Source organism: Carassius auratus, chromosome 27, assembly GCF_003368295.1.
Source record: "Carassius auratus strain Wakin chromosome 27, ASM336829v1, whole genome shotgun sequence".
In the NCBI taxonomy this organism is placed as follows: Eukaryota; Metazoa; Chordata; class Actinopteri; order Cypriniformes; family Cyprinidae; genus Carassius; species Carassius auratus.
The window spans coordinates 1,681,966-1,706,569 of record NC_039269.1 but is presented as its reverse complement, the minus strand read 5'-3'; the positions used below and the strand labels follow the sequence as shown (position 1 = coordinate 1,706,569).

Sequence of the window (24,604 nt, the reverse complement as noted above, 5' to 3'; positions counted from 1 at the left end):
TTAGTCAACGGTGTTTCTCAAAATATCTTTAGTTTGAATTATCTATTTAACATCTGCAGATACAACAGATTTTTTTAAATAGTTTAGCAACCACTTTAAAAATAAAAATGCCTCAAACCATTATATTACCATTATAATGTCTTAAGATTCAGAACGAGGTGCTTCGGGCTTGAAAATGGACTCTATTTCCTTGCTGAGCAGCAGCCCGTCCAGCACCAAAGTCTGCTCCCTACCAAACGGGCTGAAGAACGTGTCCAATGAGGGATCTGAGAAGCACACGGTCTGCATCATCGTTCTGGAGACTTCTCCAAAAGCCTGACCCTTCGACTGCTCCGCGGCGGGTTTCGCGTGGTGGTGAGGAGCCGTCAGGCCAAAGCCTTCAATGTGATCTCGTCCTGGGACATGCAGTCAGGCCCCAGAGACTCCAGTCGACAGGTGTGTTGTACAAAATTCAGTGTACTGCTATAGCCACAACACTCAGGAACATCTTAATGTATTGAACATGCTGCAAGCTTGGCAAATTAAAACACACTGCTCACATGTTTCTGTTCAGATGTTTTGTCAGAACTTCAGAACTGTCTGTTCAAGGTGTTTCTGAGCCCAGACACAGTGTCTCAACCTGGACTCAGTTTAAATCCTTATGATCTATACAGTACCAGTGTTATTTAAGTATTATTTCTTTTTTATTGTATTTTTATTTTATTGACTATTATTGTATCTATTCATATTTTGAAGTTACTTTTGAAGTAACTTTTTCATGTTTTCATTTGACAATTTTAGTTATAGAAATTGTTATATGCTTTTGTAATTATTGTTATTTTAAATAGTTCTGTTCAGCTTTAATGTTTATTTTATTTTTTATTTTATTTTTTATTGTTTAAATATATTTATGATTATATTGAAGTAGCATGAATTTCTATGTTTTCATTTTTCAGATTTAGTTTTAGCAATTCTGTTGCATGATTTTGTAATTTGAATTATTTTTTACAACTATTTCTGTTCCACTTTATTATTATTTTCTTTAGTGTTATTTTCAGAAATGTTAGTACTTCTTTTATTTCAGTTAATTGACAAGGCAATACTGCAAATTAAGATTTTTTTCATCTAATATTTGCATCTTATTTTATGAATAAAATGAAAATGTATGTATTTTTTTTAAATGGTTTTCTACTAAACGACACTGTTTTACTGTTCTATAACTATTTCAATTAACGGAAAATGTTTTAAAATAATTTTTGTTTTACTAAACATAAACACTCTATAACTGCAGTAAAGGCAAATTAAAACAAAAATGTAATATTACAGACCCTGCTGCTGTGATCAACACTGTGCTGTGGGTAAAAAAAAAAAAAAAAAAAAAAGATTTACAGCCATCGGTATGCTAATGACAGTCCTGAAGTAAATTAGTGTCTACAGAATGAAGATGATGAAGAGGAAGATGATGTCTTCTCATATTAGCAGAGACCTCTTCCATCCAGCGGTAAAAGACAATGTCTTACTTTCTGTGCGCAGCTGATTAGAATCATGAAAAGATCAGCCGTCCTCTCTGTGGATGCTCTGTGAGGAAAAGATTTTATTAACACATTCAAAGATCCATTACAGCCATGCCATAAACTTGCTTTTATCTCACAGTCTTCACTCTGAAACTTATAAACTGAATTAATTCCACTCTAGTTATGAGTTCTAGGAAATTGCTCCTACTGTAAACGATCATTTTATTAATTATTTGATCATATATATAAAGAATATATTTTAAAATGTAATTTATTCCTGTGATGCAAAATGCAACATTTTCAGCATCATTACTCCAGTCTTCAGAAATCATTCTAGTAAGCTAATATGGTGATCAAGAAATAATTCATATTCTTACCAGTGATAAAAATAGTTTTTCTGCCTAATATTTTGTGCTCATTCTTTTAGTATTTTTTGAAGAACAGAAATTTTCTGAAAGATTTTAGTATACACAGAATATTAACAACAACAGTAATAAAACATTGCTTTACACAAATAATAATTATTTTATTTTAACTGTAGTATAATATAAAAATCTTCCCTCAGAATGTCACATGGCAAAGGCAGCTGGTCTTCATGTTCACTGAAGATATTAATGCTGAAAAACCTTCACAAAAGGCTTAACAGCAAAAAAAAAAAAAAAAAAAAAAAACACACATAATAAACAGTTTTTATGACATATTTTGGCATACAAGGCATTGAAATATGGTGCTGTCCCAAATCAGTCCTGCTGGAATTGTTGTAGATCCTACACAATTTTAGCATCACAATAAACACGTTCACCAGCAGATGGCGCACCTCTCCACTTCAAACAGAGCCTTATGGAAAACCTCACTGAGGTGTGGGTGTAAAGTGGTGCCCACCACCAGTTCATCATGAATATAAGAGATAAAATGTAATATTTTCATCCCCCAAAATGTTCATAATGGCGTATCTGAACCCTTCGAGATCTCGTGAAGCTCTGAACACATAATAATTAGCGAGATGAGATGAGCAGAGAGTCTGTCTCTATGGCCACAGTACTGTGATGCTGAAACCTTTTAAATTTTTATTAAGCCATTATCAGTGAAGGGAGCCGAAGTGTCGACCCGGGCAGAAGGTCCTCTGATGTTTTGATGAAATGTCACGAGGGTGTTTGGTTTGGACTGGACCTTGGGCCTCTATAAGTGTCACCACCAAGTATTTACTAGGAAGCTTCCCACAAATCAGTGCAAATCCAAGACAAAGACACTTCTCACGCCATGCTGAGATCATGACAGTCACCATGGTTACAAATGTGTTTCCTACGAAGTTTGAAAGATGGAGAGAGATTAGTCTTAATTACCACTAATGATCAACAAACAAGGAAAAATTGTCTGCCTATTATACTCCGTATACAGGTTATCAGCCTGAACCGTAATGGCCCCACAAACTTACATTTAATTCACACTGATGTCATCCATCAAAACAGCTGCGTTAATTACAGGGGAGAGTAAAAACTGCAGTTTAGGAGAGCGTGTGGCCAGCATGGGCTCGTAAATAAAACACTCCGCCTCATTTGCTTCTTAATACTGTTATGGTGTGTTCCTCAGTGGTTCTCAGGAGGAACCTTACACTCTTATTGCACAACAGACACAATAACACCATCTAAAATCACCTGATTAATAATACAAATAGAGGACATGAACACTGAAACAAAAAAATCTATCTATATGCTAACGTTCAAAAGTTTGGTTAGAGCAATTTTTTTTTTCAAGAAATTAATATTTCTATGATGCCATTAATGGCATATTATAATTATCAAAAATGACAGTACATACATTTAAAATGTTATAAGTTATTTCTGTTACAAATAAATTTGTTAAAGAAGCCTAAAATATATATGTAGTAGTAGTAGTAGTAGCCCTTTATTGTCACTAGTCATATATATGTATATATATATATATATATATATATATATATATATATATATATATATATATATATATATATATATATATATATATATATACGTGTATATATATATATATATATATATATATATATATATATATATATACACACACAACTGTTCTTTTAAATTGTAATGTCACAATATCAATTTTAATATACTTTTGATTATATATATAGGGTGGTAACCTATAAGCAGCTTTTGCATCTATAATCAATGTTCCTCTGTTCTTTGCTCATCCAAACTTCTATCCAATGTGATTAGAGTTTTTGTTGATTTGGGAAGAGTGCTGGTTTCAGTGATTCTCGACTGTAGGTGTTGAATAAGTATTCTCTCACTTTTTCATTTTGCATTCAATCCCTCCCTTTCTCCATCCTATCGATTGCCTTTTCTACTCCTCTCACTAGAAGACCTGAACTACTCTTCCTCCTCTCACTGATTGCATAATCTACACTATTAAAATATGAAAATGGCTTCCACTCTGCATGTGTGAAGATCTGCCATGCTGCCTGTGGTTCCTGTGATACAGTGGTTACTGATATATGACAACGAAAAAGTCACAAATACTTTGTCTTATTAAAGGGATAGTTCACTCAAAAATGAAAAACTGCTGAAAATGTACTTATACACAGGCCATGCAACCTTTTTTTTCTTCATCAAAAAGATCTTGAAAAATCTAGCATTACATCACTTGCTCACCAATCGAGCCTCTGCAGTGAATGGGTGCCGTCAGAAACCAAACAGCTGATAAAAACATATTTTGATGTAGTCATCTCATGGATTTTGATGTGAGAGGACAACAGGGGACGGACTTTTTCACTGGAGAAAGCGTTATTATGGAATATGGACACATATTTCTTAAAGTCTTCACAAGACAAACTAAATAAATGATGGACTGGAACGGTGCAGTGTTTTTATCAGTTGTTTGGACTCTCATTCTGACGGCACCCATTCACTGCAGAGGATCCATTGGTGAGCAAGTGATGCAATGCTACATTTCTCCAAATCTTTTATGATGAAGAAACAACTCCAAATTTTCCTTTTTGGGTGAACTATTCCTTTAGGGTGCACCTCGCTTTAAAGAAATGTAAGCCTAAAAATGAGAATGCTGTCATCAATTTACTCACCCTCATGTTGTTCCAAACCCTGTGATTTTCCTTCTTCTGTGAAACACAATTGGAGATGTCAAGCACAATTTCTTCTCCTCCCTTACAATGCAAGTGAATGTCGACAGATGTTGTCAAGCTGTAAAAATGTAAAAAAGCAGAAGAAATAAAGTCATACTGGTTTGGAAAGACATGAATACGAGTAAAAATGACATAACTTTTATTTTTTTTGGTGAACACTCATTTTAACTTCCTAAAACTGTTCACTTCTACAGTAAAAAAATCTCCTAACACTCTTTCTTTTTTTCCTGGAGTTATATACGTATTACACTCTTGAGGGTGTCCTCCTTAAGACGCTCTGTTCTACATTAAATAGCCCTTGTTCTGTTTTAACCTCAAAGGTGGATGTTGTGATGAATATACAAGTGCTGGTCATTCTGACATGGAACTATACTCTGATGAATCCACTTTAATTTGCTCCAGATTGAATGAAAAGGAAATTGCTCCACTATCATTTATGTGCAGAACCATCTTCATCATTAAAGCCACCAGGAAACCGACATCCAAGTGTTGAACCACTGCCAATAAAACCAATCAGAGCGTAGCCTGTGCCTGAGGCTGCAAAACAGCACAGAGAGAGAAAAAAAGAGCCTCTGTGACTCATCAGAGAAGAACACTGCAAAACGTCACTTAGAAAACGGTTAGGATTCATCACAGAGAGGACAAAATAAAACAAATTAGAATCAGAGCAGACTGGATAGATTAGAACAGATGAGGGTAGAATTGAAAAGAACAGCAGAAGAGAAAAGCATAGGGCAGAGAAGAAGAGAACAGAAGAGAAGAGCAAAATAGAATGCAATAAAAGAACAGGGAAGAAGATAATTAGAATATACTACCTACAAATGCAGAAACAGAATAAAGTGGAATAAAAAAGGCAGCATAACAGAATAGAATATAATTGAACAGAATAGAATTTAACAGAGGAGAATGGAGCAGAACAGATTGGAATATTAATTATATCAAATTGGTGGTCCATGAATGATTCTAGGTGGTTTGCAATAATCACTTGCAGCAAGTAATACTGTAAAATATGATTACAATTTAAAACATATTTTTTTTCTCTCGATTTCATCATATTTTAAAATATAATTTATTTCTGTGATGCAAAGCTGAATTTTCATCATCATTACTGTAGTCTTCAGTATCACATGATCTCTCAGAAATCATCCAATTATGCTGATTTAATGCTCAAGAAACATTTATTATTATCAATTTTGAAAACAATGTTTATTTTTTTTTATTTTTATTTTTTGTGGAAACACAATAAATGTCTTTACTGTCACTTCTGATAAACTTAAGAAATCCTTTATGAATGTTAATTCTATTAATTTCTTTCAAATCAAAAAATCTCACTGACCCCAAACTGTAACAGAACAGAACGGAGAACAGAGCAGAATAGAATGGAATAGAATAGAGCACAAAAGAATAGCCCAGGCAACAGCAAATGAAGTGCATTGATTAGCCGTTAATAAAGCTACTCCATGGAATCAGATGTAAAGTGTAATGGTCACAGAATGTTTTGAGAGGGTCTTTGCTGGCACCCAGTTCTGGGTCTTGTCCAGTGACACGGCGGTGTGGGAGGGACAGCTGTGACATGCGGCCTGCCGGGGAATGAGTGGGCCTGACTGGACTGCCAGCTTCTCTCATTAAGATTTGATTAAGATTATTGTGCCCTTTCACGAAAAGCAAACAGAATGTTCTTCATTTGCTCTTCCTCCACCCTCTCTTCCTGCCCAGGCTGTTTCCGTTTTCCCTCTTACGTCCATCTGTGAGGATTGCGTTAAAGAAGGTTAGCATGCACTGTGTATAGTGCCTGACAAACATGAAATGACATTTACGGGTATTTATTGAAGACAATTCAATTATGTTTTTGGTCAATATCAATTCAGTCTCAGGCAAACACTTCCTCAGTCTATATTTATATTTGTCATAAACTTTGGTAGTCATGGAAAACATTTTTGTATGGACATCAACATAAAGAGACTCATTGATGAATTCACCACAACATAAGGGTAACAGAGCGCCTGTCCTTCCTCCACATGTCCCAGCAGTGACGGGATCGATATCAACACGTGCTATTAGTTTTCCACCTAAGGCTGTGACAGATAGAGATAATCCCTGCATAAATCACACGGCTTCAGTGTGTCTTTCATCAACACACTCCGGCCAATCAATCACCTGCAAGGGCAGGTTTAGGTTACGCCCTGCCACCTCGTCAGCCAATCAGAATCCAGCTCTCTGAGACGAACAGGTTGGTCTGCCTGACGACTCGACCTAACAAAAGATTCACATTAAGGTCAGCCAAAGAACAATGTGAAACAAGTTTAAAACAACTCAAAAGCATTGAAATATAATTTCCCCTATTTCTTTTGCCACAAACCGGATGAGATATCCTCCAGTGTGTTGTGTTTGAGAAGGAATGAGATATTTCACTATCGGGATCTTGAACCTGAGAACGGCGGAGATCTAAGCTGACAGAACCACAGTCCTGCAGGCCTGGAATCTGCTTGATATGTCGCCACAGGAGAAGAAGGGCATGTTGTGTTTCTCATTGAGTGAAAGACTAGCTTCACTCTCATTTGAATATGGAGGCCGGAAAATGGAGACCGCATTTGAGATTGATGGGAAATTGTAAATACAACTTGGGTCTTTATAGAAGGCAAGATAAAGAGATTGTGGCAAGAGAAATGTTGCATGTAATATATCGCAGTTCGCAGGATTGAGTGCCATTTAGAAGTGAATGAATACAGTGAGTGGACTGCTGAATTTGAATTAGATTTGAACTGCTTTAGCAAACAGAATTTCAGGAAGTAGAATTATACTGTTACAAATTTAAATTAAACACGGATATTTTAACATGTTTAATAATAAATTGTATAATGACACCTATTATGTATATTATTACCGGTAATCATGCTAATATATACAAACACTTTTTATATTGTAATATATTATATATATATATATATATATATATATATATATATATATATATATATATATATATATATATATATATATATATATTAACAATAATTTAATGCATATATTTATTAATTAATCACACACACACAATATTAATATTATAGTGCACAATATATTCATTGTGACCTCCAGGTGACCTCCAAGACAAAAAACAAAACAAAAAAACATTATATATATATATTCTGTTGGATGACTGTTTTATTTAAATTTAAATTTTGTTGAAGTCCTTTTATTGTATTTCCAAATTGCATTCCAAATCAGCATCTTTTTGGATATTCACATTCACATTGAAATTAAATAGAGCAGATTCTTCAATTCTGAATGACCCTCGTTAGTAGTTTTGGGGTAAAATGCTCCATCATATCTTGGCTGAGATTATTTGTCGGAAAAAGCAGAGCGGAAACCAGATTAGACCAGGCAAAAAACTCGATTTGATGCTGCTCTCACACTAGACAAAGTGCACTCACGAGCTCTTTCAGTCTCTCAGATGATCTACAATGGCCACTAGTACTTTACAAGACCCACTGATGACCCTTTCAGACTGGTCCTGTTATCCTGGAGGCTTTAAACTGGAACAATCTATCAAAATAATAAGCTTTCATCTCTTCATCTGACAGAGCTGCTTTTGGCTTCATCGCTGAACCAGATGGAGAGAATCCTTTCACCGAGCCAAGCGGCTGTATCTCCGCCTAACTTCAAACAGTTTAACTCATCATTACTTCTGGAGAACAGTGTGATTTCTATTCCCACGCGGTAAGATGAGCTCTGTCCAGCTTCCACTTCTTCAAGGTCGAGGTTGTTCATGTTATAGTTTCCCGAGGTCATTTTACAGTCAAACTGCTGAAATCCTGCCTCTGGAAGGAAATTATGTGTCAATATATAACATATATAATCCATCTAAAGTTTATCTCTCAGTCACAGGGCAAAAGAATCATCCTCCATTTGTGAATTCTGATATTATGTGCCGCTTGATCCGATTGGAACACATCCGCATAGTTAGATGGGACATAAACTCCTGTGTGAGCAGAATAGTCTAGCTAGCATCGATCTCCAATGGGAGCCTGGTGTCTCAGCAGTTGCTCTATTGAGCAGAAGAGCAGCGGTGCGTCCCATTCGAGAGCACCACACACTGCCAGACAGCAAGAGATGTAGAGCCGAATCGCTCCTCTGATTCATGTTTCCTGCTGCTTTCCTTCACCTCTGCTTAAATCTGCCATCGACCCTCCAATCAGGGCTGAGAATGCAAAGCATGATGGGTTATCATTTAGTGGGGATTGTATCTGACAGGAGAGAGGGATGTGCAGGTTTACTAAAAGAGCAGTTACATTTGTATTTTCTCTGCAGACAGAGACATTTAGCTGCCCTTTCCAGGCCAGACGAATGTTGGGTGAAATACTGTATTACTGTGTGTGCAGAAAATGTTATGCATAGCAAAGCTTTTAACTACCAATAACCCTGATGGATTACAAAGTTTAGATGTCGGACGCACCACAGACGGGGGAACTAAAAGAACTTGGGACGAGATGCCCCTTTTTCAAATAGCAATTTATAAACTTAAGTAAAATGAATACAATAGAATAAAAGTCCTGCAGTTCTTCCGATGTGGAATCTGGTTCAAATAATATCACATGCCCATGTTTTGATGCATAACAAACGTGCATGCTCAGAAAATGGCTGTTTATTGAATTCTGCTGATGTAAATAAATATGATGATGTTATGTAGCTGGATAATCTAAAATATGCTTTGTTGAAATAGCAGGAGAGAAATATAGAGAGAATCTTATTGACATATGAATACAATAATATGTTTACATAAAATTAATTAATTATGTTAAATTCTTCTTCTTCTTCTTCTTCGGATTATTTATGTCTATAAAAAATATTTTCAAAATTATTAAAAAATGTTTTTTTTAATGTATTTGTATTATATCTATGAAAATGTTTATACATACATATAGTAAAAAAAAATTAAATTACTTTTAATTTGAATCATTTAAAATAAAATAAAACATTTGAAAATTGTTTTAAAAATTGACTCAATATTTTTTTAATAAAAGACAAATATTTTGGTGCACACACACACACACACACACACACACTCATACACACATAGAAATAATGAAAATGTATTAATACATGTACTTTTACATTATTTTTAAATATATATAAAATTAAATTAATAAAAAACTTTTAAAAGAAAACATATTCTTATATATATATATATATATATATATATATATATATATATATATATATATATATATATATATATATATATATATATATATATACACTTTAGAGTAGTAATATATATATATATATATATATATATATATATATATATATATATATATATATATATATATAGCAAGCAAACAACTACAAATTAATTATTATTTCATAAACTTATGAAAAATTATTTTATACCTATATAAAAATATTGTAGTTATTTTCTATTGTTTCAATACGTTTACACACACACACACACACACACACACACACACACATATGACATGGTTTAAAACAAGACACCATATACTGTACATGCAGTACTTATATAATTATAATATTGATCATATATACGTATGTATTTATGCTTATTAGAGTGTGGCATTAAAAAATGAGCAAAATGCCATTGTCTGACCATACTGTACTAGAATCAGTTGTAAATCCAGTCTCCCGTGAAGATCACTATTGGTATTACTATGTTTGCAAAATGTTCCAAATAATTTACTTGTGTCAGTAGTAGACAGCAAGGCACCTTCCTAGGCTTTGGAAGAGTTCTGCAGTGTGTGCGTGTTTCATGCGTGTTCGTGTGTGTAGCATATGGCAGCACAACACAGTTCAGTAGAGCAAAGAATCAGGGCATATTAATTCACAAAACATACAGCAACTCTGAACAAGACCCAGCAGGACCAGCAGCAGACCTCAACACAGCTCAACCGAGCAGAAGTCAAAGTACAGAACAACAGAAATAAAACCAGAGCAAATTCATCACATTATAAAAGAAGTGAATCAGAGAAAACTTCAAAGTGTATGTTGAAGTGAGTGTATGTTATGTTAAATATCAAAATGACAAAATTCAGTTGTTGTAACCAAGGGCACACAGACAGTGAAAAATTATATTGATATGAACCAATGTACTGAATATCTATTTCAATATTTTAAATATATTTTATTTTATTTTAATTGAATTAAATTAATTAAAATAATTAATTAAATAGTTTATATAATGTCATATTTCATATAAAAAATACTATACATATGTTTGAAAATATACAGAATTATACATTATAATTTAAAAGATCTAAACTAAACACACACACAAAAAAAAATCATAATTTTATTGCGGCTAACCCATGTACCTCTGTCATTAGAAAGGGGATTTTCACTGGGAAAGAGGATGCCTTTTTGTCTTGATTTATTTTTTTAGCTTCCTCTCATATATTCAGTGCAGCTCTGAAATAGCAGTTCCTTTCTGGCCCGTACACTGCGCGCATCATCCCAAAACCGGTCAAAACTGGCACTGGAAATGTGTTGTTTGGTTCTTTTGCTGGCACTGATGAAAAATATCACAGTCATATAAGGAGACTTGGACTGTGTGTTGTTGGGAAGCGGAAAAAAAAAGACCCAGCAAGCACCATCTGTGTTTTCAATGTGAATCATTCACAGTTCTGTATGACATACTTTTGAACAGAACAGGAGAGGCCAAATGTTCAGATATCAGGGCGTCCTAAAACTGCTAGAAATGGTGATGAATTGCCACAGCATGAACTACTGCAAAGGAAAGGGCAAAAGTCAGAGTGAACGAGCAATGATGCTCATATGTACAAAATTACTTATATAGACAATAACAAAAGCCTTTCTGGTCAAAATGTTGTTATTCAACCTCCCTCCAAATCTTCACACACACACACACACACACACACACACACACACACACACACACACACACATATATACGATGAATGGATTGATTGATGGATGGATGGATGGATGGATGGATGGATGGATGAATTTATGAAAGATGTATGAATGGATTTGAAAAATGGATGGATGGATGGATAATATTGAAACATGGATTGATGGATGGACAGATGTATCGATGGAACTGACAAATGTGTGATGTAATAGATGGACAGGGTGGATGGATGAAATTGGCAGATGTCTAACTGACCTGTCAGGGTAACATGCATAGTTTTTCATATTATTAATCATATTATTTATCTCTAGTATATATTACAGTATAAAACTAATTTTGATCTCTAGAAACACTCCACAAACCTGCCGACCCTCAAGTCAGTTTAGTGCTCTCTCCATTAGCACAGACATGCACCAAAAGATACAGACATCATCATATCTCTGTGGTTAAAAGTGATTTTTCTTCACACACACAGAATACTATCACACCAGACACACAGACAAGTTTCCCCTTCATCATTCACAACCGTTCTTCTCCTCCATCATGTTCCGTCTGTCTGAGAGAAAGGCTGACTTTAGAACACCCCTCTCAAATTACTGGTAAAGCTCAATGATCAGCGTTTACTGTATATTGCAAATGACTGGGATGTTTTGGTTTGAGATATATTCCTTCCTCTCTCTCTTTTATTTTAAGATATCTTACTCCCTCTGTCCTCTCTCTCTCTCTCTCTCTCTCTCTCTATTTCTGGATAAATCTCTCTCTCCTATCTTTACATCAGAATATATCAAGACAAGGATCCTTTTCTGCTGCACTCTATTATTGATAATGTAATGGTGTGAGTTCAGAGAGTTCAGTTTCTCTTAGTCTTGTGTAGTCTGGCTTTTGAGTACTTGCTGAAAGTCTGATTTGGTGTGCAGCTTATTCTGGCCACAAATTGCATGATGTGCTTGGTATGTTATGCCAACAATATTTATTAATTAATTTTTAAATAGTTAAATTACCTTCAAGAGGTGAGGTAACATTGGAGCTCAGTTAATCCAATATGGCAGACATGTAATGTAAATGAAACATTGAATAAATTATTGATATTTTATAGTTATAGTTTATAAACTGATATACCATGAACATCACAAATTTAGCAGGATGCAGAATAAACAAAATAACCCAGCAGAAAGACATCTTAAAAATATGCTTTAAAATATTTAATAAAAAATACATAAATATATTTGCATAAATATATCTAATTATATGTTAATTCTAAATAACAATAATTTGATGTAATAATATATTTATATAAATCGGTTGTTAATAATAATTAAAAATATAACATTTATTTTATTTAAGTTAATTGAAAAGGTTATTATTTTTTTTACAAATGTTCTTTATTTAATTCTAGTTGAATGAAACAGAATTTAATTGGATAAAACCTGATCTGCATCATATTATATAAATTGAAATTACATTCAAAATGATATTTCATTCAACACTGGAAAATATTGAACTAAAATATTTATTAACTGCACTGCACTAATAAGCAATATACATTACTTATATTAGTGCAATATAGTTTTAATTTGGCAACATGGTTGCGTTGCTCTATTGACACTATTGTGAATCGCATCACCCAAGTAGAACACTGTTGCTTCTGTAGAGTTTCCATAGAAGATAGCAGCCTGTACGCGGTGAGACAGCTTATAGTTTTGAGAGCAAAGCTTATGCCTCTCTAAACCCATGAATCACAGTTCTTAGCTCATATAATGCAGCATCCTTAAGTCTTCAACAAAACACATTTGGCAAAAAGACTAGAGCGAGCCACAAGTTAATTTCTTCCCTTTTGTTTTTCTGCTCTGTTACTTTGTTCTGTCCCTGCTCATTTGAGAGGTCCGTGGTGTGTGTGTTTATCACAAGTAATGGTTGACTGTGTAAATTGCCATTTGCTGTCTCCTCAGTGTGTGTTTTATAGGTTATTGGTAGAGTACACTCTCTGGATACTGGCATCCTCGGGTCCCCTGTCCCACTAACTACATCACACCCACCCGCCTGTGTGGAGATGGAAGTGTTTGTATTCCCCAGCGATGGTGTGGGAGCTGTCCCCACATCATGGAGCACAGTCACATTTAGAAATGCCTCTCTCTGTCTCTCGCCATCATCCCACCCACATTCATTCAGTACCTTAAAAAAAGCAAAAGGTCAATGTGCAAGCCGTCTTTACACGGTTGAGTTTTACACAATCCTGTTTCACATCTCAGCACAGCTGCTCACCTGGAAAATGGACAAACTGAACAAGATTCTGCCATACAGTGTCACATATGCAAAAGCTTTTATAAATAGCAGCCATACAGCTAAACAATATGTGAGGAAAACCTACTAACAAAATGCTTAGGTGTTGAAAGCGGTTGTAAGGGTGTTGCTATGTAGTTGTTAAGCTGTTTTGAGCAGACGTTAGGGTGTTGCTATGTGTATGAGTTCTGGCGTACGTTTCCCAAAATCAACTACGGTCTGAATTTCCATTGTTCATCAGAACTTGCGACTATAGTTGCTTTTGGGAAACACACTACAGGGCAGTTGTCAGGGTGTTGCTAAGACATCAGGTCATTGTCAGGTGATGCTATGCAGCTGCTAAGGGGTTGTGGGTGGTTGTTAGGGTGTTGTGGGTGGGTGTCAAGGTGTTGCTACAGTATGCAGTTGCTAAGGTGTTGTGGGTGGTTGTCGGGGTGTTACTATGCAGTTGCTAAGGTGTTGTGGGTGGTTGTCAGGGCGTTACTATGCAGTGGCTAAGGTGTTGTGGGTGGTTGTCAAGGTGTTGCTACAGTATGCAGTTGCTATGCTGTTGTGGGTGGTTGTCAGGGCATTACTATGCAGTGGCTAAGGTGTTGTGGGTGGTTGTTAGGGTGTTGTTATGCGACTGCTAAGATGTTATGGGCGTTTGTTAAGGTGTTGTGGGTGGTTGTTAAAGGGTTGCGGTGGTTGTCAGGGTGATGTTATGCAGTTGCTAAGATGATGTGGGTGGTTGTCAAGGTGTTGCTACAGTACTCAGTTGCTAAGGTGCTCTGGACAGTTGTCAAAGTGTTGCTATTGGTTGCTAAAGTCTTATTGGTGGTTGTCAGAGTGGTATGCAGTTGCTAAGGTGTTCTAGGTGGACTGCATTATTAGACTGCAAAAACACATCTAATTGGGATTTTATTTAAAAAAATGTGATTGTGATAAAAAAATTAAAAAAAAACTTTCAAGTTTCAAGTTTTATTTGTATAGCGCTTTTTACAATAAAACATCAATACATTTGTTTGATAATATTCATTGACATACAATAGTAATAATAACAATGGTGTTTTGGTATTAACAAAATTAAACAAAATTATTATTATTGTTATTTGTTATTATTATTATAAAACACTAAATAAGAAATATTACTAATGTAATATTTTACTGTAAAAAAATAATAATAAAAAAATAGCCAGGGTTATTTTGTGCAAGAGCCAGAAAGAGAAGTAAACTATAATATCTGACACAGCTGTCGAAATCTATCATCATTAGCTTCTTTCAATATTTATTCATCAGATCAGCTTGCCTAGTTTAATCTTGTATATCACTGGCATAATTTCTGTTTCAAAGGTCGATTAATGATCACTATCGCAATCAAAATTAATTATAAATGTTTAATAGCAATGTTCCTCTCCCATTTCTCTACATGAGCTGATTTACTTTTTCATGGATGACTGTGGGATTTTATTGGAGTGCTGTTATTTCTCATGGGCAGAATGACTGAAGCATGCTGATATTTGAGTCTTATTGCTGTCTCAGTGTTTATGTTTGATGATTTGCGTCATTTAGTGATGACTTTGGTTCCAGGCAATCAGCAGGGGATTCAGGATAACAGACCTTTAGCCCAGTGAGTCACAGCCACAGCTGACCACATCAGCTCTGAGGTGCAGTGTTAGAGAGATGAATCAGCTGCTGTCGTTCTAACACATGAGAGGAGGCGCAGATACAGGAGCTGAGGTGAGGGAGCAAGCTCTCAATCACTAGCTGGGCAATCTGACCTCATCTCTATTTCCAAAAAAAAAAAAAAACTATGTGCTCATAGGTAGCTTTCAACAGTTTGATTGACAGCTTAGATTGACTGCGTGAGTGACACTGAGAAACTGTTCCATCTATGTCAGGAGGAGATATGATAATGGAGCCATGTAGATGTAAATCGAGTGCATGCTGGTGGATTTATGATTGGCAATTAAGGTCAATAGAAGGAAAATTTCAGCTCTGAGATAATTTGCTGGTAAACTGCCACCACTAAGTCTGTATTTATGGAAAAGGCCATGCTGAATAATCTCGATGGGCATAATACCTTGCTGAACAGACAACAAAATAGAATTAATGTAAGACAATGATTAAGGATGCACAATATTAAATTTGTCATATTATTAATTTAGGTTACATTTACGGTCATCTAACACTGATTAATGAAATCTTTAGAAAATCGCAAAATAAAGATCCATTTTTCATTCTAGGCAATATAACGATGGGGTGACTAAATTTACTCTGATCAGTTAAAACATTTTATTACAATTCTTAATTAGATATGCATCAAAGGAAAGACATTACAAGATATACTACAAGTGAATAAAACCATAAAATAAATCAATAAATAAATACAGCAAAGGAATATTGTTTAATTAGGTTAAATGGCATAAAGACAGTTAAACAAATACTACACTAAATAAATAAATGTAGCAGTGGGGGAAAATATGTAAATCGGAGTAAATGGCATAAAGGCAATGAAACAGACTGCAATCAATCAATAATGAAAATAATGTTGAAAAAAAAATATTCTCCTTAAATTAGGCATCATTTCACTTTCTTTATTTAGATTTTGTGCTGATATGTGACATGGAAATGTTTTTGTCAGGTTTTGAGAGATTCACATGATAAGTAAGTTATGCATGTCAATTAGGCAGGCTGATTTATTCTAGCAGTGAAATTTCCGGTTCCTCATTAAAGCGGAAGGAGGCGGGTCAGTCTTGTGTCATCGCCCCAGCAACAATAGTCATGCTGATATCTGGAAGAATTGATTCAGTGAAGGTCAGAGTTGACAATATAGCATTATTTGTTATACCTTAAGGGTTTAATCATGGTTATTTCAGGATGAACAATCACAGGTATGATGATATTTCATCCCAGCTTATGTTTGACAGCAGTTCCCTGAAGTGACCTCATCCAGATTCAGATATGTGTTGACTCATCTGATTATCAGAACTGATGTCAGGTCTGCTTCTCTGATCCTCAGCTAATAAGGGCAGTGTTTCGTTTGCTTGAAACCACTGGGGACTCAATGACCAACAAAAAACAAGAAAGAATTTCAACAAACAAGGAGATTCAGTTGACTCTGAATCAGACCAGATTCACCACACTGGTCAAAACTCAACAAAGAACCAACACAAGCTTCCGGCTTGTTTCCTCCACTAAATAAAAAGGAAAAAAGGTAACTTTGGCTTTTTTTCCTCGCAATTGCAAGTTCACATATAGCAATTCAGACTCTTTTTACTTTATATTGAACTTATTTTCCCCCTCAGAATTGGACTTTATAGCTCACAACTGTGAGTTTATATAAACTCACACGGAATAAAAAAAAAGAATAAAAAATTTATATATATATATATATATATATATATAATAATAATATTGGAATAATATTGGAATAATATTATTAGTATTCTGTGAAAGCTTGTTTCCGTCACGAAATATATATATATATATATATATATATATATATATATATATATATATATATATATATATATATATATATATATTTCGTGACGGAAACAAGCTTTCACAGAATACTAATAATATTATTCCAATATTATTCTTCATAATTTGAAATACTAAACAAGAATGCAAAGAATACAAAACCGTCCAGAAGTATTTAATAAATAAATGTATACTTTTATTCAGCAATAATGCATTAAATTGTTCCAAAGTGACAGTAAAGACATTTACATGGTAAAAAAAAACAAAACAAAAAAAAAAAAACATCTAATAAATGTTGTTCTTTGTAACTTCCTATTCATCAAAGAATCCTAAAAAAAATGGTTTCCACAAAAATATGAAGCACCACAGATATTTTCAACAATGATAATAATAAATAATTGTTTCTTCACTCTAAAAATGGCTGGGTTAAAAATAACCCAATTGGCAACCCAGCGCTGGGTAAATATTGGACAGAACACGTGCTGGGTTAAAGTAACCCAGCATGCTGGTTTACACATTTTAACCCAGCATGCTGGGTTATTTAAAAAACCCAAGTTAGAGTCATTTTTACCATTTGTGGGTTTGCATTTTTATGATTCTGGGTTATTATTGCTGGGTTATTCTCATAATTTCACTTTTGCTTAACAAAGCAATCATGGATTAATAAATAATGAAGAATACAGGTTATTTAGACTGTTAAAACATATTTTTAATGCCATGTGACATTCAAAAAATTTGTACCAATGACAAACAATATGGAATTTTCCCTTTTTTTGTTTTCAGCAAATGCAAAATAAATAAATAAAATAAAAATCACAGAATTACAGTTGCAATAAATAAGAAAATTATATCTGAATGACCTGTCTAGCTGTTGAACTATTACATGTTGACATGTTTAGCTATTTAAAGACACAGTGAAATGACATTGACAATTAACATTCTTTAAATTTAAACGTTAAATCATTTAAAGATATCCTTAAATTTATATCAAGTATATAAAGACTGTAGGTAGATGTGCACTGCTTAGGGTAGTCCAACATATAGTTCACCCAAAAATGAAAATTCTGTCATTTATTACTCAACTTTATGTTGTTACAAACCCGTAAGCCCTTCGTTCATCTTCAGAACACAAGTTAAGATATTTTCGATGATATTTGAGAGCTTGTGATCTTGATATTTGAGAGCAGGGTGAATAATTAGCGACAATTTTCATTTTTGGGTGAACTACTGTCAAACACTTCTGAAGCAAAGATCTACACCTGAGAGCAGTGTACTCTGCTATAGAGCCTGTCAATGGAAGGACAATTTTCAAAAGGAATTGCAAATTATATTTTCAATTGCGTTTTCCACATGTGACACATTGACAAAATCCAAACACAATTGCAAATCTTGAACAAAAACACTGTTTAAAAAACATTGAACAAAAATTACGGTTTCAGTTTTCATGAATGCACAGTGACTGCCAAATTTCAAATGGAAAAGCAAAGTCCGTTTGCAGCTGTATTTTACATGTATTATGACTAATAAGCCTGTCATATTGATCAAATACTGCATCATAGCAGCTTTACGGTATTAAATAGGAAAATAGTGTGTAATAATGCAAAGGGACAACAGTCAACACTCAGTTTTCAGTTAAAGTCAGTTTATCATTGACTCAGTGATGTATCGTCCCTCTGTGCAATCAAGTCGATGATATCGCTTGATATTAATTGTCCCAAACTAAGGAAAACCAAGGAACCAAAACTCCATCGGTGACAGAATGGAGGAAAAACCCTTGGGAGAAACCAGGCTCAGTTGGGGTCCAGTTCTCCTCTGACCAGACGAAACCAGTAGTTCAATTCCAGGCTGCAGCAAAGTCAGATTGTGCAGAAGAATCCTCTGTTTCCTGTGGTCTTGTTCTGGTGGTCGTCTGAGACAAGGTCTTTACAGGAGATCTGTATCTGGGGCTCTAGTTGTCCTGGTCTCCTCTGTCTTTCAGGGATGTAGAGGTCCTTTCTAGGTGCTGATCCACCATCTGGTCTGGATACAGACTGGATCTGGTGGCTACGGTGACCTCGGAATAAGAGAGAAACAGACTAATGTTAGCATAGATGCAACATAAGAACAAGTACATGAGGTGTTATTAATTACCATGTCTGTTTTTTCACTGTGTCGCACATGTTACCTGCCAAAACTCAAATGGAATCGCAATTACTTTATCTGAATTTCCAATGCCTCACATGGAAAACTGTCAATTTTTGCCAGAGGTGGGACAATACTCTGGAGCCAAATGCTTTAAACAATGGAGGTTAAGGCACTACTAAAGGCAGCTGCCACTCCGAGAGATCAATCTGTCATTTTTACCCCAAATGCAGCTACTATCCCCTGCTAACAGTTAGAGCCACATGGTACTATTGGTAAATATTCACCATTAACCAAATGCTTTTCATCTGAGGAATAAAATATAGGGTAAGATGCAAATAGGTAAATAAGAGTAGAACTGCAATGTTGTTTGCTGACGTGCATCAGAGTGCAAACAGTGAGAGATTTGGGGTAAAAACTACAGAATATATCCCAATAAAAAACATGCCCCATAGTATAGTCCCACCCTTGACACAAATTGACAGCTTTCTGTGTAAGGAATCTGAAATTCAAATGCTTTTCAATTGCATTCGGACTATGTCACAATGTATGCGTCCACATGTGAAAAAATGCAATTAAATATAAAATTTGCAATTCCTTTTGAAAATAGTCCAGAATATCCTTACCTGACCATTGATTATGATCAATGCCTGAGAGATCTGCTGGCATTTTTAAATCGCCACGACAATTGGATGGGGTTTTGTGGACTCTGCTCGGTTAAGGAATTCCATGTTTGTTCCAACCTTTAAAATACAAATTGTTTTAATAACAGTGATTCAGTTCAATTAACTGTGTGAAGTTAATCATGAAATTTACCCATCGTGATTATTTGTTAAATTCACCTATGAGTTGGTCTACAGAAGCAGAATATGATATAGTGATTGGCCTTAAAAGTGTGCTTTCAAACTGTCTAATCAATGGGATGTTCCAGTCATTATAAATCACAGTTTTGTTAATATCCTGGCTTTATCAAACACACAGTCACTGGCACAGTGAGGGAGATCACACTGAAAGCGCGCACAGACATTTCTATGACAAGTCACGCAGGTACTGGGTTACTCCCCAGCTTTAAAACAGTCCATATATAAACACTTATAGGTGTACCAAAGTGATAAGGACACATAAACACGATCTGTATGTTTATGATGTTTACGCTCATATAATGTACATTCTGAACACAAAGTTACTAAGTGCAGCTTTAACTATAGCACGAAATAAAAATATATGTGCGTTTAAGTTACGTGAGGTTTAACGTTGATTATAACAGACAAGCAATTATGTAAAATGTATAATAAACATGAACTTACCGTTAGACGCCTCAATAAGACTGCACTCGACGAGTTTTTCTCTCACAAATGTATCCATGTGCTTTTCTGACAGGAAAAAACAACATTTTGAATTATAACTTGTATGTAAAAAGACTTTGTAAACCACAAAAGCATTAAATCACCTCACTAACGCGGCCTACGTCCCTCGCTGTGCGTGCGCGCACTTTGAAATGCCCTGCCCCTGAGACGTCGACTATTTTCCGGGAATCACTTTGTTAGAGAATCACTGAACCGGTTTATTTGAACCGGATCGTCGGTTCTCTTAGACCTGCGGTCCGACTATATTGCACGTAATTTGTATGATTTACATGTCGATATGGACAACTGCATGCGTTTACATTAGAGCAGAAAGTCGTATTCACTTTTTGAACTCATTTGACTCACTTAAATTCGCTTTTCAGTGTCAGAAACGACTTTTTCCTCTATTTTCACAGGTATTCGCATATTTCAGCCATCCGTCACTGTCTGAAACTTAATAAAAACTGTATTAATATGTCGTCTCAGATATCTTAACACGATTATGCGAGTCACGTAACGTAGGTTGGCCGTTTGAGGTGAACAGTTCATCATTTAACGTAAATAATGTTGGCCTATAACTGTTAGACGTTTAACAGTATTGTTGGCGCAAAAAAATATATATAATTCTGCCAATTGAAAATAATGATTAAAGAAAAAATTAAATAAACTTACCTTAAAACAGTTGAAAGCCGTGGCTTTGCCCCGTTGTTCTTCCAAAATGACAGTTGGGGAGCGATTTAAACATCTTCAAGGCGCGTTAAATAACCCAGCGCTGGCCTGAAACAACCCAGCGACGCAACCCAGCAGGTTTAACCCAACACCTGGTAAATTGAAACTACCCAAAAGTGTTTAAAAAGAAATAAAATAACCCAACAAAATGACCCAACATACTCAACCCAACATTCTGGGTTAAAAAATAACCCAGCCGTTTTTAGAGTGTGAGCATCAAATCAGCATATTAAAATGACGACTGGAGTCATGATGCTGAAAATTCAGCTTTGCATCACAGGAATAAATTAAATTTTACTATATCTGTTTTTACTGAATGTTTGATTAAATAGATGCAGCTTTCAGAAAATTACCACACAATTAGAATGGTAGTGTATACTTTTTTAATACACAATTTTTTTTTAATGTTCTGTCAACCCCCCCTTCGATCTTCACTACTTTATATGCTTTCTGAGATGTGCCATAAGAGCAATCATGACTCAAAAGATGATGTTCTGCCTGTTCATTTCTGTTATGTTACGAGCAGAGGAGATTCTGACCTTACAATGTCCCGTTGCTTTTGATTGATGGCTGTATTAAGAGTGTCACTGCTGCTTTGCTAATGGAACATCACATCTTAAGAGCCATTTCTTTACCATCAGTCCCACCGGCCACCCCTCACCCCTCGTTCCCTCTATCTATCTTTCATCATCCTCTATCACACTCCTCCTTCATCATATTTCCTGCCGTCCTATCAGCAGTTTATATTAAAATGCATTCGAGCCATGCCCTGTGTGGACAAAATAGAGGCAGAAGTAGATGGGCTATCATGGCCCAGAATGTGGCGGCTGGCTGGAGATGCTTATTCCCAGAATCTGGAGTGAATTTTTCTGAGGGAATAATTCCTCTCACAGATGGTGGGCTCATTTTCATCAGCAGTCAACAACAGCATTGTTTTGACAGCTTTGGGCGGGAGACCATTCCACACTACACGATCAGCACCTAATCTGGGGAAATCAGGAAAAACGGCGCCCCTTAAAGAGATTTATCAGAGCACACAGTGTCTAAAACAGTTAACGCAATCTCAGAAAACGCAGTCAGCATGTTTTCGTTCACACAAAATTGGATTAAAAGTGTAAAATAACCATATTTATTTCCATGTTGATAACTGGGCTATTGCACTACAATAAGCACACTACAATTCTGCATACTAGAATTGTTTCTGAATGTATACTGTATACTATTTCTTAGTGTGATATATTTTTGGTAAATAAAACCCTAGGCATTATAATACATAACCTACAGTTAGCAGTATGCAAGAAGTACTGTATATTACATTCCGAACACAGCCACACACACACACACACACACACACGTCAATAGTTTAGCATCCCAGACACACTGCTGTTAGAGACATTGGCTCTTCTGCCCAGTAACCACTGTGATGAGTGTCAGCAAACGGTGAGTCTTATATTCTTAATGTAAGTGTTGCTGCAGAGCTCATAAATAAGATTCAAGCCTGAAGCCATGCAGCCGAGCCAACTTCATTTGCAAAGTGCAGGTGATAAAGATAGACACACACGCAGACTCCTGCGCTTGCCGTCTCCAACTTTTTACTTTCTCCCTCTCAGACAGGTACATATATATACACACACTTTAACAGAATCTTACTCTGTCTGGAGAGGACAGTCCGTGGGTGACACAGGTCCCTGTGCAAGAACTCATTTATTGTGCATTAAATAGCAAAAGCAGACATGATTTTTCATCTCCATGACTCGAGCAGTAATCTAATTTCTCTGACTAAAACTGGTATGTTTTTACTGTCATTGTTCTTCTGTCAAAGACTCTTACAACTTACATTCTTACAGCTTTCTCTTTTCAGATATATATAGCAGTCCTTTCACAACATTATATTTTAAAACAAATATACATTTCCTAAATGGAAAAGTTCCCCCAAAAATGAAAATTTGCTGAAAAATTTACTGACCTTCAGGGCATCTAAGATATAGATGAGTTTGTTTCTTCATCAGAACAGATTTGGAGAAGTGTGGTGTTACATCACTTGATCGCCAATGGATCCTCTGCAGTGAATGGGTGCCGTCAGAACAGCGGAATAAAAAAACATCACAATAATCCACAAGTTATCCACTCAAATCCAGTCCATCAATTGTCTTGTAAAGCAAAAAGCAGTGTTTGTGAGAAATATATCGATCATTAAGACGTTTTTAAACTCTAACTGCTGCTTCCGCCATACAGCTTTCTCCATTGAAAAGTCATCTCATCTGAATCAGGAGAGAAAAATGCACAGATCACACACACCAAGAAAACAGTTCTACAAGAGGCCACCATTCTAATCAGTTTTGTCAGTGGATATGAGAGGACAGCAGGGGATGGCCTTTATTAGTGGATAAAGCATTATTATGGATTTAGGACTGGTATTTTATCCAGGTGTCATAGCTTCAAGTTAAAGTGAGTACATTTTTAGCACGTTTATTTTGGGTTGAACTATTTCTTTAAAATTGCAGCTTGGTCTTAAAGGCTTTTTGGTAACTAAAAATATGTAAATACATTTTAAACTGTTTTGTAGAACATTTTAAAACAGTTTTCTGCAACAGCGTAACTGCAACCAAAACAACACTGAGAAATGCTAGAGGAAATTTGTGCTTGCTTGAGTTAGATATAGATATAATAGATATAATAGATATTTTTCACCGATAAATGTTGTGATCGTTTATCCCTTTATTATCAGTCTCACAAAAACCACACACATACACACAAGAAAACATTTCAATTCACACTCACAGTGAGTGTAAAAGCTGTGCCACGGTTTTGTGAATTTATTCCTTAGTGTTTTCTTAAAGTGTCTAGAATCATTCCTGTATGTGGCGCTTTTTTTTTTCTGTACCACAAATGTACCACAGCCAAAACGGCAGAGTAGGAAAAGATCGAGACAGATATCGAGAGTGAGTGCTGGGTTAGAAGGCGGTCTAGCATTATTCTAGTTGAGTGATCGAATGACACTGGGCACTGCATCATTCCCACAAAGCATTCTGGGTAATTTACTGCTTTTGTATCCATGCATGTTTCAGTTTTGATTTGTGTATTTAGCTTTGGCTTTTTAGCAGATGAGAATGAATTCAAATTTGATTTTCTAAATGTTTTATTTTGT

The 24,604-nt window shown here is 35.3% G+C and overlaps 1 long non-coding RNA gene across 1 annotated transcript; it reads right to left on the bottom strand.

The window, feature by feature from the left end:
- Positions 1 to 5,864: 5,864 nt before the first annotated feature.
- Positions 5,865 to 11,370, bottom strand: LOC113045033 (uncharacterized). Its single transcript, XR_003275950.1, has 4 exons — positions 11,281 to 11,370; positions 10,959 to 11,152; positions 6,787 to 6,882; positions 5,865 to 6,374 (listed from the first exon to the last, which is right to left on the bottom strand). It is a non-coding gene; the product is annotated as an uncharacterized LOC113045033 (long non-coding RNA).
- Between the last annotated feature and the right edge of the window lie 13,234 nt (positions 11,371 to 24,604).